Genomic DNA, 15,971 nt, shown 5'->3' with positions numbered 1-15,971 from the left:
AGGATATTTATGAGGGTCCTACTGGATTCATTTATGATATTAGTGTTGATGTTAATGACCCCACACAGAATTATGTTGACCTTTGTACTTGAGACTTTATCTAGAACTTCGATTAACTTATTGAAAAAGGTGTCCACACTACCACTGGGAGATCTATGCACACACAAAATGATTAATTTCTTGGTGATGTCAAGCCCTGGTAATTCAATAGCTGATATTTCAAAGTGTTTGTCTTCACGTACTGTACTGAGGTCATATCCTGATTTGAACTGTGTTCCTTTTCTGATATAAATGCATGATCCTCCACCCCATAAAGCAGTTCTGCAGTAAGAGTTTGCCCTTTCATATGATGATAACACTACATGTCGGATTTCTGTCTACCTACACCAGTGATAAGTAACACAAACTACTGTGCAGTTCAAAGGTTGGAGCTCAATTTCTAATAGTTTTATTTTATTTTTTAATGATTGCATGTTTTGATGGAGGATTGTTAAGTCTGTGAAATGCCCCATGTTACTCTTTCCAATTCTATGTTTTCCTTTGTGACATCTGGTATGTGTGATATTTGAAGTGATAAGATCTGTCTTGTGAGTGATTGTTTCAGTATTTTTTAAAGTGCTGGAGATACTCTTTAGGCATAGGACCCTGTTGTCTGGATTTATCCTTAAAAAGACCTACTTTTCCTAAGTATGACAACAGGTATTTGACCATGTGTGGCCCGAGGTCCACCCCTTATACTTTCATGAATCAGCTGTACCAATCTTCCCTTCCCAGTCCTGTTTAAGTGTAGGCCATGCCTAGTGAGACCCCATCAATTGATAGTCCCAACAGGCACCAGAGAAATAGGGGTATCACCCCCCCCCCCCCCCCGCCCCCCAGTGAAAATATTTCTTAGAAGATTGGCAACAAATCCCTTACTCACTACCCTACCCTATAACAGCTCCCAGCTCCCACATTTCTCACTCATTGTCAGTTTCGAAAGAATAATTAAGTTTAAAGAATGTTTTAAATTTGTCAATCATGCGAGATTGGCTGTGTCTAAACAAAACATGGCGGTGGTTGTTGTTTTTGTACTGATTTAGAGATACAATGGCAGAAGAATGAATTTGTAGTTACTTTGCTTTTAGAGAGTTTACTTTATCAGGCTTGTTTGGTCAGGTTTTCAAACGTTTATAATTCGGAAAATTTAGGCCTAGATCGCGTCTAACTAAGTGGTAAACAGTATGAAATGTGTTAGTTAAATACGGTTTAGAAACGTTTAATTACACTTTTATTGTGGCAATAGAAACTGATGGAACTAGTGGCTGTCTTTTTTAAACGAATTTTGCACTATCAAAAAAACTTGAATAGAATGTTTTGTGTTTATGTCACGCAAAATTTCGGGTTATGTCGCAATTATCGGGTCTTCAGCCAAAGAACAAGCTTTTTCAGGAATAAGCTCTGCTGGGACGCTAATATTCAGTTGTGTGACAAGAACAGACACTACAGCAGGGTATACAAAACAAAGAAAATTAAATTTGACTCTATTTCCTCTTAAATAAATTCTTTTAGCAGACAAAGAAAATACCTGTGATCTCACTCGGTGGTCATCTTCAAGAGACCATAGAGATAGAACTCTATAAACGCATAAGCACTGTTTTAAAAGCCACTGATGAAAAACAGCAAACAGCAGGTATATTTTCAGACCTAACTAAAGCTTTCGACGTGGTAAACCACAGAACTCTTCTAAAAAAGCTTGAATACTATGGCATTAATGGATTAGCAAATGAATGGATTCGTTCACTTCTCAGTGACAGCAAGCAAAATGTACACATTAGACACATGGATGAAAAAACAAAAATAGTCTCAGAATACATATCGGAAAAATGACAAATCACCTATGGGGTACCTCAAGGATTGGTAAAGGGGACCTCTTCTTTTCCTAATAGATCAATCATTTGGATGTGCATGTTGACTCACACAAAATAATTCTCTTTGATGGTGATTCAACAATATTAGCAAAAGCAGCAAAAATGTTGATATCCAACATAAATAAACTCTGTTACAAATCAATTAAGTAAATGGTCTGCAGTGAATCACCTTATAATAAATAACAAAAAGTCTAGCATTAAATTTATATAACTCTAAAAACAATACTCAGCATTACACAAATATCACCATCAACCAACAACCGATCACCAATAAAGAAGTAACAAAATTTCTTGGCATTTGGATTCAAAGCTACCGAAAATGGGACGAACATATTGAAAGCCAAGGTGAATACAGGCTATCTTTTAAGAACTCTAAAAGGATGCATAAATGAACAGGCTCTAATGTCTGCCTATTATGCATATTTTAATGCACACCTATTCCATGGGAATTCACCAGAAGTTCCGGGGACCTTTAAAATCCAAAAAAGAGCTATTAGGATTATTACAGGGAACAGAACTAGACAGTCACATAAACCGATATTTGAAACACTAAAAGTGCCAGCACTACATTGTATATTTATTCTTAACACACTAATGTATATTAAAAGAAATGTTATCAGAAATGATAACGGTATTAGAAAAAATTACGACTTATATAATCACAGGAGTAGATTAAAAGGTAATTTTAATTTACTTCCAGCTAATAATACTAGTTCATATCAGAAAGGTGCATGCTACTTGGGAATAAAATTATTAAACAAGTTGCCAAATGATATAAAATGTATACTGAATATTAATACTTTTTAAATATCTGTTAGAGAATATTTAAGTACTACTGATTCTATTCAGTAAATGAATACTTGAACTGCAAGAAATGTATAGAACTGTAACTTCTGTAATGTATGACACACACAACTATATACACTGAAGTGCCAAAGAAACTGTTATAGGAATTTAAATACAGAGATATGTAAACAGGCAGAATACGCTGCTGAGGTCGACAACGCCCATCTAAGACAACAAGTGTCTGGCGATGTTGTTAGATCGGCTACTGCTGCTACAATGGCAGATTATTAAGATTTAAGTGAGTTTGAACGTCATGTTATAGTCGGTGCACGAGCGATGGGACACAGCATCTCTGTGGTACTGATGAATGGGGATTCTCCCATACGACCATTTCACGAGTCTACCGTGAATATCAGGAATCCTGTAAGACATCAACTCTCCAACATTGCTGTGGCCGGAAAAAGATCGTGGAAGAAAGCTTGACGCCTCGCCTAGACCTGTCAACATCGACATTGGGCTGTTAATGACTGGAAACATCGCCAGGTCGGACGAGTCTCATTTCAAATTTATCGAGCTGATGGACGTGTACGGGTAGGGAGACAACCTCATGAAGCCACGTCAGCAGGAGACTGTTCAAGATGGTGGAGGCCCTGTAATGTGGTGGGGCGTGTGTAGTTGGAGTGATATTGGCCCCTGATACATCTAGATGCTACTCTGACAGATGACACGTACTCTAGCATCCTGTCTGATCACCTGCATTCATTCATGTCCATTATGCATTCCGATGGACTTGGACAATTTCAGCAGGACAATGCAACATCTTGTATGTCCTGAATTGCTACAGAGTGGCTCCTGGAACACTCTTCTGAGTTTAAACACTTCCGCTGGCTACCAAACTCCCCAGACATGAACTTAATTGAGCATATCTGCGATGCCTTGCAACATGCTGTTCAGAAGGGATCTCCAGCCCCTGTACTCTTCGGATTTATGGACAGTTCTCCGTCGAGCTCTATTTCAGACATTAGTTGAGTGCATGCCACATCGTGTTGCGGTACTTTTGCGTGCTCAAGGGGGTCCTACACGATATTAGGAAGATGTACCAGTTTCTTTGGCCCTTGGGTGTATAACCCTGAAAAACTGTCTACTGTAATGACTACAATTAAATCCGTACAACATACGACGATCGAATGACTGAATAAATAAATAGATACAAGAGTGTATCGGCGACTTCTTATGAAATGCAGTACAATCCAGGATATTGCCCTCAATGAGAACTAGTGTTCGTCAGAACAAGAGTATAATAAGGAGTGCCCCCAGAGGAGTGTTATAGGTTCGCTGTTATTCTCTACATACATTAATGATTAGACAGATAGGGTGAGTAGCAAATTATGATTGTTTGCTCATGACGCTGTAGTGTACGAGAAGGTGTCGTCATTGAGTGAGTGTAGGAGGGTACAGGATGATTTAGAGAATGGCAGGTTGCTTTAAATGTAGAAAAATGTAGGTCAGTACAGATGAACAGGAAATACAATCCTATGGTGTTCGAATACATCATTAGTAGTTTGCTGCTTGACACAGTCACGTCGGTGGACATCTAGGCGTAATGTTGCAAAGTGATGTGAAATGGAACAAGCACGCCAGGTTGGTAGTAAGGAAGGCGAATGGTCGACTTCACATTATTGGGAGAATTTTGGGAAAGTGTAAATCATCCATAAGGAAGACAGCATATAGAACACTAGTGCAGCCATTCTTGAGTACGGCTCGAGTAGTTGGAATTACGACCAGGCCAGTGTAAAGTAAGACTTTGAAGCAGTTCAGAGGGACGCTCTTGGATTCGTCACCGTTAGGTTCGGTCTGCCCGTCTATATTATCGAGATGCTTCGTGAACTCTAATGGGAATCACCTTGGAGGGAAGACGACGTTCTTTTAACGAAATTTATAGAACCAGCATTTGAGGCCAATGGCAGACTGATTTTACTGCTGCCAACGTACACTTTACTTAAGGAGCTGGAAGATTAAAAAAAGAGAAATTAGGGCTTGTACAGAGGCTAATAGATAGTAGATTTTCCCTGCCTCTACTTGCGAGTGGAACTGGAAAGTAAATGATTAGTACTGGTATCCTCCGCCACGAACTGTACGGTGGCTCCTAGAGTACGTATGCAGGTGCAGATGTACATCAATAGTGCTAACGAAAGTTTTTCGAATATATGCAAACAATTAAAAATATTTTTATTGTAGATACTAGTGGCGTTGGGCAAAGATTTCGAACTTCACATGTACTTCATTTGAATGGTCTTAGGAGCAACTTGTGGCGCAAACATTACTGGAAAAGATCAAGATTTAGCACGAACCATTTGTAGCATCAACAGCAGTAACAGTATCATCACCAAAAAAAGTAGGAGCAATAACAACAGAAATAGCAGCAACACAGCTATCATGAATAGGATCTCAAGCCACGAAATTCAAATTGAAGTCAATAATATATTGATAACTATTCTTTATTTGATCAATTTGTGGGACACACAATTCCCCCATTTGGGCAGACATCATGACTGCACCCCCTCTCCTTACTCTCCATGACAGAATAACTGTAATCACCAGGGAATGGAATGAAGTGTGGTATAGTTGCCAGCGTTTGGGGTCTCTCGCATTTGTGTCCATCATCGTGGCGCCATCACGAAGGTCAAACCAGTACAATGTTATAATTACAGATTACATTACTAAGTACCACCGACCACGAACCAGATATTGGCCTCCTTTGAACCTGTGGCCCCCACACAATGCATTAAGTGGCGGCATTCTATTGATCGGCAAATTCCAGACTTGGTTCTTGTTTCTGCCTCTCTCAAGTGGCCACTCCCTGTGTATCTGTGTGAACCAACGTCTCCAAACTCGAAGATGGAGGTTTCCATCTCTCCTTAGAATACTGTATTCCTATTGCCTTATGCTGGACGCAATGCCGATAAGAAAAAGAGTGAAATAGTCCATTTGCACAACCCTATCAGATTAATTGCTTAACAATTTACAGGATTAAAATGGATGGCTTACAGCAGTCACTTCCACATTATGATGATTCTTTTTTATAATAAAACATATTTTCAATGTTTGAGTATCACATGCAAACATTATGCAAATAAAGGAATGAAATGCCGGTCACAAATAGATCGTAGCGCTAAATATATCCGAGGTCTTGTATGCACTGACGTTAGAGAACACAAACATCCTCCTCCACAACAACGTTTCCACTAAAAATATCTGGTGGAAGAAAAAATCCTGCAGATCACATGAACTCGCGATCATGGAGCGCATCTTCTGCCGACTGCAGGGTAGGCTCATCATGCCCACCCGTACCATACACATGTGTGCACACAATACAATTATCGCAAACAATAAACTGATCAATCGAGAATCTGACATCGCGGTTAGATTTTTAAAGTTTTATAGACTTCATAAATTGGTTCTCGCCACTACATTCGGATTAGATTAGATGTAATGATGTGGAATGAGTCAAATTTTCCAATACATGACATAATTAAGTTAATTTAACAACATAATTAAGTTAATATATCAACTTTTTTATTTTTTTGTTTTCTTTTATTTTTTAAATTTTTTTTATAAGTTTTTTGTTTGGTTTTTCTTTTTTTTCTTAATTTATATCTAAAAATTCCTCTATGGAGTAGAAGGAGTTGTCATTCAGAAATTCTTTTAATTTCTTCTTAAATACTTGTTGGTTATCTGTCAGACTTTTGATACTATTTGGTAAGTGACCAAAGACTTTAGTGGCAGTATAATTCACCCCTTTCTGTGCCAAAGTTAGATTTAATCTTGAATAGTGAAGATCATCCTTTCTCCTAGTATTGTAGTTATGCACACTGCTGTTACTTTTGAATTGGGTTTGGTTGTCAATAACAAATTTCATAAGAGAGTATATATACTGAGAAGCTACTGTGAATATCCCTAGATCCTTAAATAAATGTCTGCAGGATGATCTTGGGTGGACTCCAGTTATTATTGTGATTACATGCTTTTGTGCAATAAATACTTTATTCCTCAGTGATGAATTACCCCAAAATATGATGCCATGTGCAAGCAATGAGTGAAAATAGGCGTAGTAAGCTAATTTACTAAGATGTTTATCACCAAAATTTGCAATGACCCTTATTGAATAAGTAGCTGAACTCAAAAGTTTCAGCAGATCATCAATGTGTTTCTTCCAATTTAATCTCTCATCAATGGACACACCTAAAAATTTGAAATATTCTACCTTAGCTATATGCTTCTGATTAAGGTCTATATTTATTAATGGCGTCATACCATTCCCTGTACGGAACTGTATGTACTGTGTCTTATCAAAATTCAGTGAGAGTCCGTTTACAAGGAACCACTTAGTAATTTTCTGAAAGACATTATTGACAATTTCATCAGTTAATTCTTGTTTGTCAGTTGTGATTACTATACTTGTATCATCAGCAAAGAGAACTAACTTTGCCTCTTCATGAATATAGAATGGCAAGTCATTAATATATATTAAGAACAACAAAGGACCCAACACCGACCCTTGTGGAACCCCATTCTTGATAGTTCCCCAGTTTGAGGAATGTGCTGATCTTTTCATATTATGAGAACTGCTTATTTCAACTTTCTGCACTCTTCCAGTTAGGTACGAATTAAACCATTTGTGCACTGTCTAAGGAGGGACGAGGGTTCTACTGCGTGCCAGAATAGAGACATCTGCAAAGACCACTGAAAGACAGAGCCCACTTGGATAGAGATCACGACTGCACCCCCAGCTTTGACATAATAACTATAATAATCAGGGAATGGAAGGAACTGCGATATAGTTGACAAGGTCTGGGGTCTCCCCCGTGTGTGTCTATCGTCAAAGCGCCAACACGAAGGTCAAGACAGTCCAATGTCCCAATTACAGATCACGTTACTAAATGCCACTGACGACGGACCGGATATCAGCCACCTTTGAACTTGGGGCCCCCAAACAAATCATCAAGTGGCGGCATTCTGTTGATCTTCAAATTCCAGACTTGCTTACTGTCTCTGTCCCTCTCAAGAGGCCACTCCTTGTATGTCTGTGGGAACCAACGTCTCCAAACATGAAGATTGAGCTTTTTATCTCTCGTCAGAATACCATATTCCTATTGACTAATGCTGGAGAAAAAGGTAAAGCTGACGCAATTTAGATATCAAAAATAGAGTGAAATAATCCATTTGCATTACTCTATCATACTAATTGTTTAACAACTTACAGGAGTCTAATAGATGGCTTAAAACACTCACTTCCAAATTATGATGATCCTTCTTCACAATAAAACATATTTCCAACGTTTGAGTATCACACGTGACCATTATGCAAATCAAGGAATGAAATTTCCATCTCAAGTAGTTCGTAGCGCTAAATACATCCGAGGTCATGTATGTACCGACGTTTGAGAACACAAACACCCTTCTCCACTACAACGTTTTGACTAAACATATTTGGTGGAGAAAAAAATGTTGCCGATCATACAACCTCGGGATCACGAAGCACGCCGTCCACGCCGACTGCCAGATAGCCCCGTACGCCCCGGCCGAGAGAGAGACACACTCCAACGCCAGCCATGCCCGCCCATACCAAGCACATTCGTGCACGCAATACAACCATAGGAAAGAACAAATTGATCAATCGAGAATTTGACATCGCGATTGCGTTTTTAAAAGTGTCATAGACTTCGTAAATCGGTTCTCGTCACTACATTCGGAAGGAGGGACGAGGGTTCTACTGCGTGATAGAATAGACACCAGCAAATACCACTAAAAGACAGAGGCCACTGCAATGTATTGAGAAGCACTAAAGACGACACACTTAAGCAATGATCCACTCCATAATAATAAGTTGTCAAGGCTAGATGTCAGAGATCGCTATCAATCGGAAATTTGGCGACGGGACTAGGTTTTTAAAGCACTATAGAATTTCTAATTCGGTTCTCTCCGCTACATTCGGAAGGAGGAAGGCCTGTGGTATGATAGCACAGAGACAACAGGAAATACCACTGCAAGACAGGGTGCACTGTGATGTATTGAGAAGCACTAAACACGACACATTTAAACCATGACCCAGTCCATAGCAGTAGTTGCCATGGGTAGATGTTTGAGATTACCGAAAGACTTGCACATCCCGTGCACTCACCTCCCAGACGTCCACACACAATGCGCCCATTCGCTCGTACACTGCCAGCGCTGAATGTCAGTGAAAACTGTCGTCGCGGCTGCAGCCACTGTCGTGGGCGCGCGTGAATGTCAGAGTGCGCCTTCCACAGGCGTGGAAGGCGTCTGGGGTGATTGGAGTGGTAGGAATTCTGATGTAATCAATACGAACAGCCAAAATTTGAAATTCCCGCCATGTCGTCCCTGCCATGTTACCTCATCTATGGCCGCCATCTTGGATCTGCCATCTTGGATCCGCCATCTTGAATAAATATGGCAAGAATGCAGAGTGAGGCGACACCACTTTAGTCCTACCAGATATGCTCCCATTTAAACCAACTTGGCAAAACATGGTCCTGTCGTATTAACTCAGCACACCCTTTTTCTCTCCATGGGTTGCAGAAGGTGGTAGATACGACTCTCTCCAGCTTTTGGTAATTACGACTTAAATTGACTGACAACATGACAAAGCTGCAGGGGGGGGGGGGGGGCGCAGAGACTGAGGGGTAGTTACCAAGATGCAGACTGTCTACAAAACCACACTAGAGTTTCGCTGTTTGGGGTCCTTATTAGATAGATTCGAAAATGGTGACTTGTTTCGAGATGTGGGAGTGCCACGAATATGATCCACCAGTGGCTCTGATCGTTAAAAGACATCTCTATAGGATCCAATGCAAGTATGTGGTTGAACAGGTAAACTTGGTTCTAAATCACAGGTGGCATATTTACTGGAAAGCATAACACTATAGATCTGAAAAACTGTGTACTGGTCATATGATTTTGTACATTTGTGCAGCCTCAATTTAGTGACGGATTTTTTATAGTGGTTGGTCATGTAGCACACCATCTACTGTGTGTGATCATTCCCTAACAACCCTCATATATCTTCTTAATACCATGTTCCTTAGCTGAATCATTTTGTGAGTACAATGATAAGGGCGATTTTATTCTGAGATTACACCGCCGGCGACGCGCACCCGCACTATTCATCTAATACTGCACACCCCAGTGACTACCGTCTATATTCGATGCCGCGTTATTTATCTGGAATACCACTTCATTTGGAAGTAATACCATACCTCAATATGTAACGCATCTAAAATTTTAATCGTGGATATCGTTAGCGATACTTGTGTGTGCCTGTAGAACTAAGACCGCTTTTTATGCAGGGTGACAGTAACATGGTCGCTGCTATCGTGTTTTTAGCATCTGGTCGCTTATGAGACGATTACGTCCCTTCCTAAGACACACTGGTACCACTCGCAAGAAAAACAAATGAAGCCTGTCCATCCATCGCAGGTTTTAGCTCAATACTGTTTGGTGCCACCAGAAATCAGTTATTGGCGGAGCATTATACTTAGTAGGGGATATGTGATAGACCTGCAATGATCGGCAGGCTTATAAAGGATGTGTTGGGGTATACAGTTGCTGTGGTCATTGTTCCAACATGTGCACAGAAAAGATTATCTCTGTCGTAAGGGAGGCATGAATTTGTCGTGGGCGATTGCGATAGCTGTATGGGGGATGAAAGATTTTATGTGGTAAGTCCAGTCATAAGAATGGTATAGATACTGATAATTCCAGAGACATTAGGGGAAGGTATTTTCGATACTTCAGTCATTATCAAATGCCATCAGATTGGGAGTGCAATCGTAATATTTAATTTTAGTTATAGTGATACATGTGTGGGGGGTTTCCAAGGAGGATACCTTTTGGCATCTGCATTTGTGGAACAGGGAAATGGTGGCCAGGACAAACTGACATTTCTGGCTTAAGGCCCTCACGGTTGGTGGGCACAAAGAAAAGTTCCAGCAAGGTGGCTAGTTAGTTCTTGCCTGCAGCTGCAGGGACAGGTCCCAGTGACAGCACTATCTGTATAGATGAATAGCGAACTACTACTTAGTATGTGTTGTGCTGTCTACACGATTGTGTGTGTTGCATGTATTTTCCATGGAAAACTGAGCGGTTCAATATCGATCACTGAAAAGTGTTGGAGCAGGACATATTGATAACTCCGAAATCCTACGATTGCAATCATCCCGGATGCCCTCCATGGCCAGGGATGGTGCATTCTGGCATACACGCGTGTCACGGATGCGGCTGCGTTCGTGGTGATATTTTTCACCGGCCGTTGAGCTATGGCGTTGACGGCGTGTGAGAGGACGGGCCACTTCCTGTGTACATCAGGACATGAGTGTGTGGGATGTATGAGTGTTTCAACGATCTCCGACATCTAGGCATGACAACTACTGCTACCTTTTGTATTGTGGTTTAATTGCGTCGTGTTTAGTGCTTCGCAATATATCGCAGTGGACTCAGTGTTGCAGTTTTACTTTGTTGTCGATATCCTATCACGCAGTAGGCCCTACCTCCTTCCAAATGTAGTGGAGGGAACCAATTTAAAAACTCAATCGCGACGTCAAATTCCCGATTAATAGCAAGCTCTGATATATTGTCATAACAACTTATTCGTGCGGATTGGATTGCAGTTTAGGTGTGCTTTGTCTAGTGTTCTCCGTACAACACAGTGGTGTTGTTACTATCCTATCACGCGATAGACCTTTCCTCCCTCCTTTTTCATCCTGGTGTGACTGAAACCAGTCAGCCTAGAAATTCTATAGTACTTTTAAAAAGAAAATTCACTTAGTAGGCCTTTAGTGCTCAGGAACTCTGTAACCGTGATGGTCTAAATTTACATCGAAATTAGAAATTCCAACTTTCATTTCATACATCGCCACTTCCAATCGTGAAGTTAAATAATAACACGTTTGGATTATTTAAGGATTTTTCTCGTCAAAAACATAACACTATTGTTTGTGCACGCAAACTACTGTATAGTGTCGATATTTTTATTTTGAGTAGTTTAATACTTGTGTGTGTGTGTGTGTGTGTGTGTGTGTGTGTGTGTGTTTGTGGCAAATTGTTTAAACGCCTATTTTGACGACTTAATTAATATTTCCTGTGCCACATCTTTTGGAGCAACATTTGCGACGTCTTCAACACATGATTTTCCACAACAGATTTAAGAACTCCTCACGCAGTTCGTGAAGAGTACCAGAAGAAAGTGCGCCAGGAAGGCCGGAATTAGAAATTCCAACTTTCATTTCATACATCGCCACTTCCAATCGTGAAGTTAAATAATAACACGTTTGGATTATTTAAGGATTTTTCTCGTCAAAAACATAACACTATTGTTTGTGCACGCAAACTACTGTATAGTGTCGATATTTTTATTTTGAGTAGTTTAATACTTTGTGTGTGTGTGTGTGTGTTTGTGGCAAATTGTTTAAACGCCTATTTTGACGACTTAATTAATATTTCCTGTGCCACATCTTTTGGAGCAACATTTGCGACGTCTTCAACACATGATTTTCCACAACAGATTTAAGAACTCCTCACGCAGTTCGTGAAGAGTACCAGAAGAAAGTGCGCCAGGAAGGCCGGGGCAGTTTAGACCCCGTGACAGGATGAAAAAGTGAAGCTGTTTAAATATACCATGTGAGTTTCTATGCCATCTGCATAGAAAACTACAGCTCCCTCTCTCTCTTTGTATACAACGATCTTTTTTAAAGTGTATTTTGAATCAGCCTGCTACCAATTTTGTGACATCATCAGTTTGTGTGTGTGTGTGTGTAAAATAGCTGTCTCATCTGCGTTATATCCCCGACATCACCGTTATATGGCCAGAAATTAACTATTTATTAACTTCAGCAGTATTTCTGCATCGATTCCCTATCAGGTATTTGCTTTGGAAGGAATGTGTCTTTCGTATGCACTGGTATCTGATGGGTTGGTTCAAGCATACTGACAACTTGAGATGGCAGGGGACACCTGCAGGATGTCTGCGTTTGTTCTGGGGATTAGTGCGGTACTTCACGGGGCTGTGGAGTGGCCGGCAGCCGACAGCGATGCGGCGAGCCCGTTGTCACTTCCAAGTTCCACTGGTGCGCCCCGACTCTTGGCAGTCTGCGAGGATGGCGAGACGCGAGAAAGTTTTTCAGATGTGTTTAAGCGATCTCTGACAGTGTAATTACGTGTTTTCTTACGCGATCGGAATGAAAAAGTACCACAGTTCATTAAATACTCTGTACAGTGCTATCGCTTGGCTGAAAAATTCTTTAAATGAACTGCATTACATACACCATTCACATAAATTGTTTAAAGAAACAGTATTCCATGCACTGCAGTCAATTTCCTGACAAATTCTTTAAATAAATAAATAAATTAAATTCCAAATACTGCCTTGTATCCCAAAAATTGTTTAAGTAAACCATATTCCACACATTTTCTAAATTGTTTAAACAATATTCCATACACTGCAATCGATTTCCCGTCAAATGGCCAATCAACTGAGTGTTTCCCCTCCAATTTCCAGGCGGCGGGGGAAGGGGAGGAGGAGCGCTGGGGAATTTTCCAGAGAAGGAGGGGTTAATTCAGCGATCAAGTTAATTAACTTGATATCAAACGTGTGCTTCTATCGGTAATGGGAGTTCCCAGAGGGGTTTTGGAGTACTAGGGGATGGGGGAGGAAGAGGGGGTGGGATGGGAGTGATTTGGAAAACCACTTACCCGAACAATAGGTTAAGGTCCTGTCATTCAGAAGGATGGATTATCTCCAGGGGCTCATAATCCTCTTATCAGAACAATAGGTTAAGGACCTGCCAATCAAAAGAGAACGAAAGGTTTGCCCCCTCAGTGTATACTTGCTCCTGATGTAGGTAACCCACAATGTGGGTGACGTTATCTTTGTCCAACTAGTGCTACTTAGATGTAGCCGTGTTTACAAATTAATTTGTTATGTGAATATAATATGACTCATTGCAATTCATCACACTTCTACCACAAATTCGAAACTACCACAACATTCCACACACATTTCTGACGAGCAGTGCAATTTTTGAAACGGTAGACGAGCAGTGCAATTTTTGAAAAGGTTGATCATTACTTTGTCCTTCTTGAGAGTCAGATGTGTGCACACAAGGTGGGAGTGCGGAACACAAACAATCAAAAAATGTTGATGGTGACTCAGCGCCATCCAACAAGCCTTAAACATACACCCAATTACCAAGTTCCACACACTACAGTTGCAAAATTTAAGCAGGTGAAATTACTACCTTAGACACCCAGTGCAACATTGATTCATGAAGGTGTATGACAGCAAGTGTCACCAGCCGTAGACCAGAGCACAATCAGTAGGCCAATTTTTGAAACGGTTGATCATTACTTCGTCCTTCTTGAGAGTCAGATGTATGCACACAAGGTGGGAGTGCGGAACACAAACAATCAAAAAATGTTGATGGTGACTTAACGCCATCCAACAATCCTTAAACATACATCCAATTACCAAGTTCCACACACTACAGTTGCAATCTTTAAGCAGGTGAAATTACTACCTTAGACACCTAGTGCAACATTGATTCGTGAAGGTATATGACAGCAAGTGTCACCACCGTAGACCAGAGCACGATCAGTAGGCCACAGCACACCGTGTATTTAACACCGACCGGAAGTCAGGAACGTTACTTTCGTGTTCCAGCAAATACTTGACAACATAATCTAAGAGTAGTTCTAAGATATGTCCACGACAGAATGAGTCTCTCCAAAGTTATGTATATCACAGAGGACAAGCCGTTTAGGTTCACCGCAATTGAACCCTTAAAGTTACTTGACAGAGGCACAGTTTCTGCATCATATGCATGTTGCACAGCAGAAGGCGTCAAACCATTCATCTCTCTCTCTCTCTCCCTCTCTCTCTCTCTCTCTCTCTCTCTCTCTCCCTCTCTCTCTCTCTCTCTCAGTTAGTACACCATTCATTTAACACCAACCAGAAGCCAGGAACACTAATTTTGTTCTCCAACAAATACTGATAACATGATCGAAGAGCATTTAAGACACAAGCATCATAGATTCAGTCTCTTCATAATGATCCATATTGCCGAGTACAAGTCCCACAGGTTCAGCACAATTAAACGCTTAAAGTCACCTCTCAGAGTCACATATTCCTTCTTCCGTTGCTCTAAACGCAAGTGGAAGAGAAAAAGTGACCGACTAGCAGTGACATAAGCTATTCTTCACAATGTGTTGTATGAAGGCTTACTACCCATGAAGAACATATTGGAACAAGATAGCATCGAAGTCTTTAACACCACACACAGCACTCACCAGAAACCACACACTGCGCCTCTTATTTTTGATGAACTATAGGGGTGTTCCTACAGGAAAATGTGCTGTAATAGTTCATACAGATGTGTGGGTCACTTTGAATCTGTTGTTTATAGTGCCAAAGTAGCTTCTGTGGTAGTATATTCAATAGACTCAAACATTATGAACTACGACAAATTGAGATTGCAATAGAGTCCACACACTCTTTTCATGGAAATTGCATATCGATGCAGTGGAATGTTAAATTCCAACCGTCCTTCCTATAAACAGTATGTGGTCAAATTTTGGAACTGGCATTTTAAATTGATTTCTCACCTGAATTATGAGTGTTTTTCGTTGTACATAGGACAGATAACATTTTCCGTAGATTTTTACCCACTACTCACATGTAGCGTCCAGGCTTACTACCCATCAAGATCAAAGTCTGTGCTACGAATTTATGACATGTTATTCTCATCTGACATTCCAACATAGTAAACCACCGAGTAGGCAAAAGATATTTCCATGATGTCATCCTGCAGGTACTAACCTAACTTTAGAACCCATGACGTTTTCAGTGACGCCAGAATCCAAATGGCAGACCTGGGGATATGAAGACATTAACACAGGTCAGAATAGTTATTTCCAATCCCCATGGCGTTTACCCCCCCCCCCCCCCTTTTCATACATATGGGCACGAAACGAGGATTGCCTTGTTTTCAACTACTAATCTGTTTTAAAAGAGGCTAACAAAGACTTCGATTCTTCATGTGGGACGTCTTAAACTGTTTAAGGACTGTCGGTGTACTGTCGTAGATACCAGTAGCATCTGCAGTACAGAATGCGAAGCCTCGTGGAACAAAGAAGAAACAGACGACTGATGACTGGAATACGTTAAAAATGCCTTGCATCCTTAGGCCACGTCGGTGCATAAGA

Source organism: Schistocerca piceifrons, chromosome X, assembly GCF_021461385.2.
Source record: "Schistocerca piceifrons isolate TAMUIC-IGC-003096 chromosome X, iqSchPice1.1, whole genome shotgun sequence".
Lineage (NCBI taxonomy): Eukaryota > Metazoa > Arthropoda > Insecta > Orthoptera > Acrididae > Schistocerca > Schistocerca piceifrons.
This window is presented reverse-complemented; position numbering follows the sequence as displayed.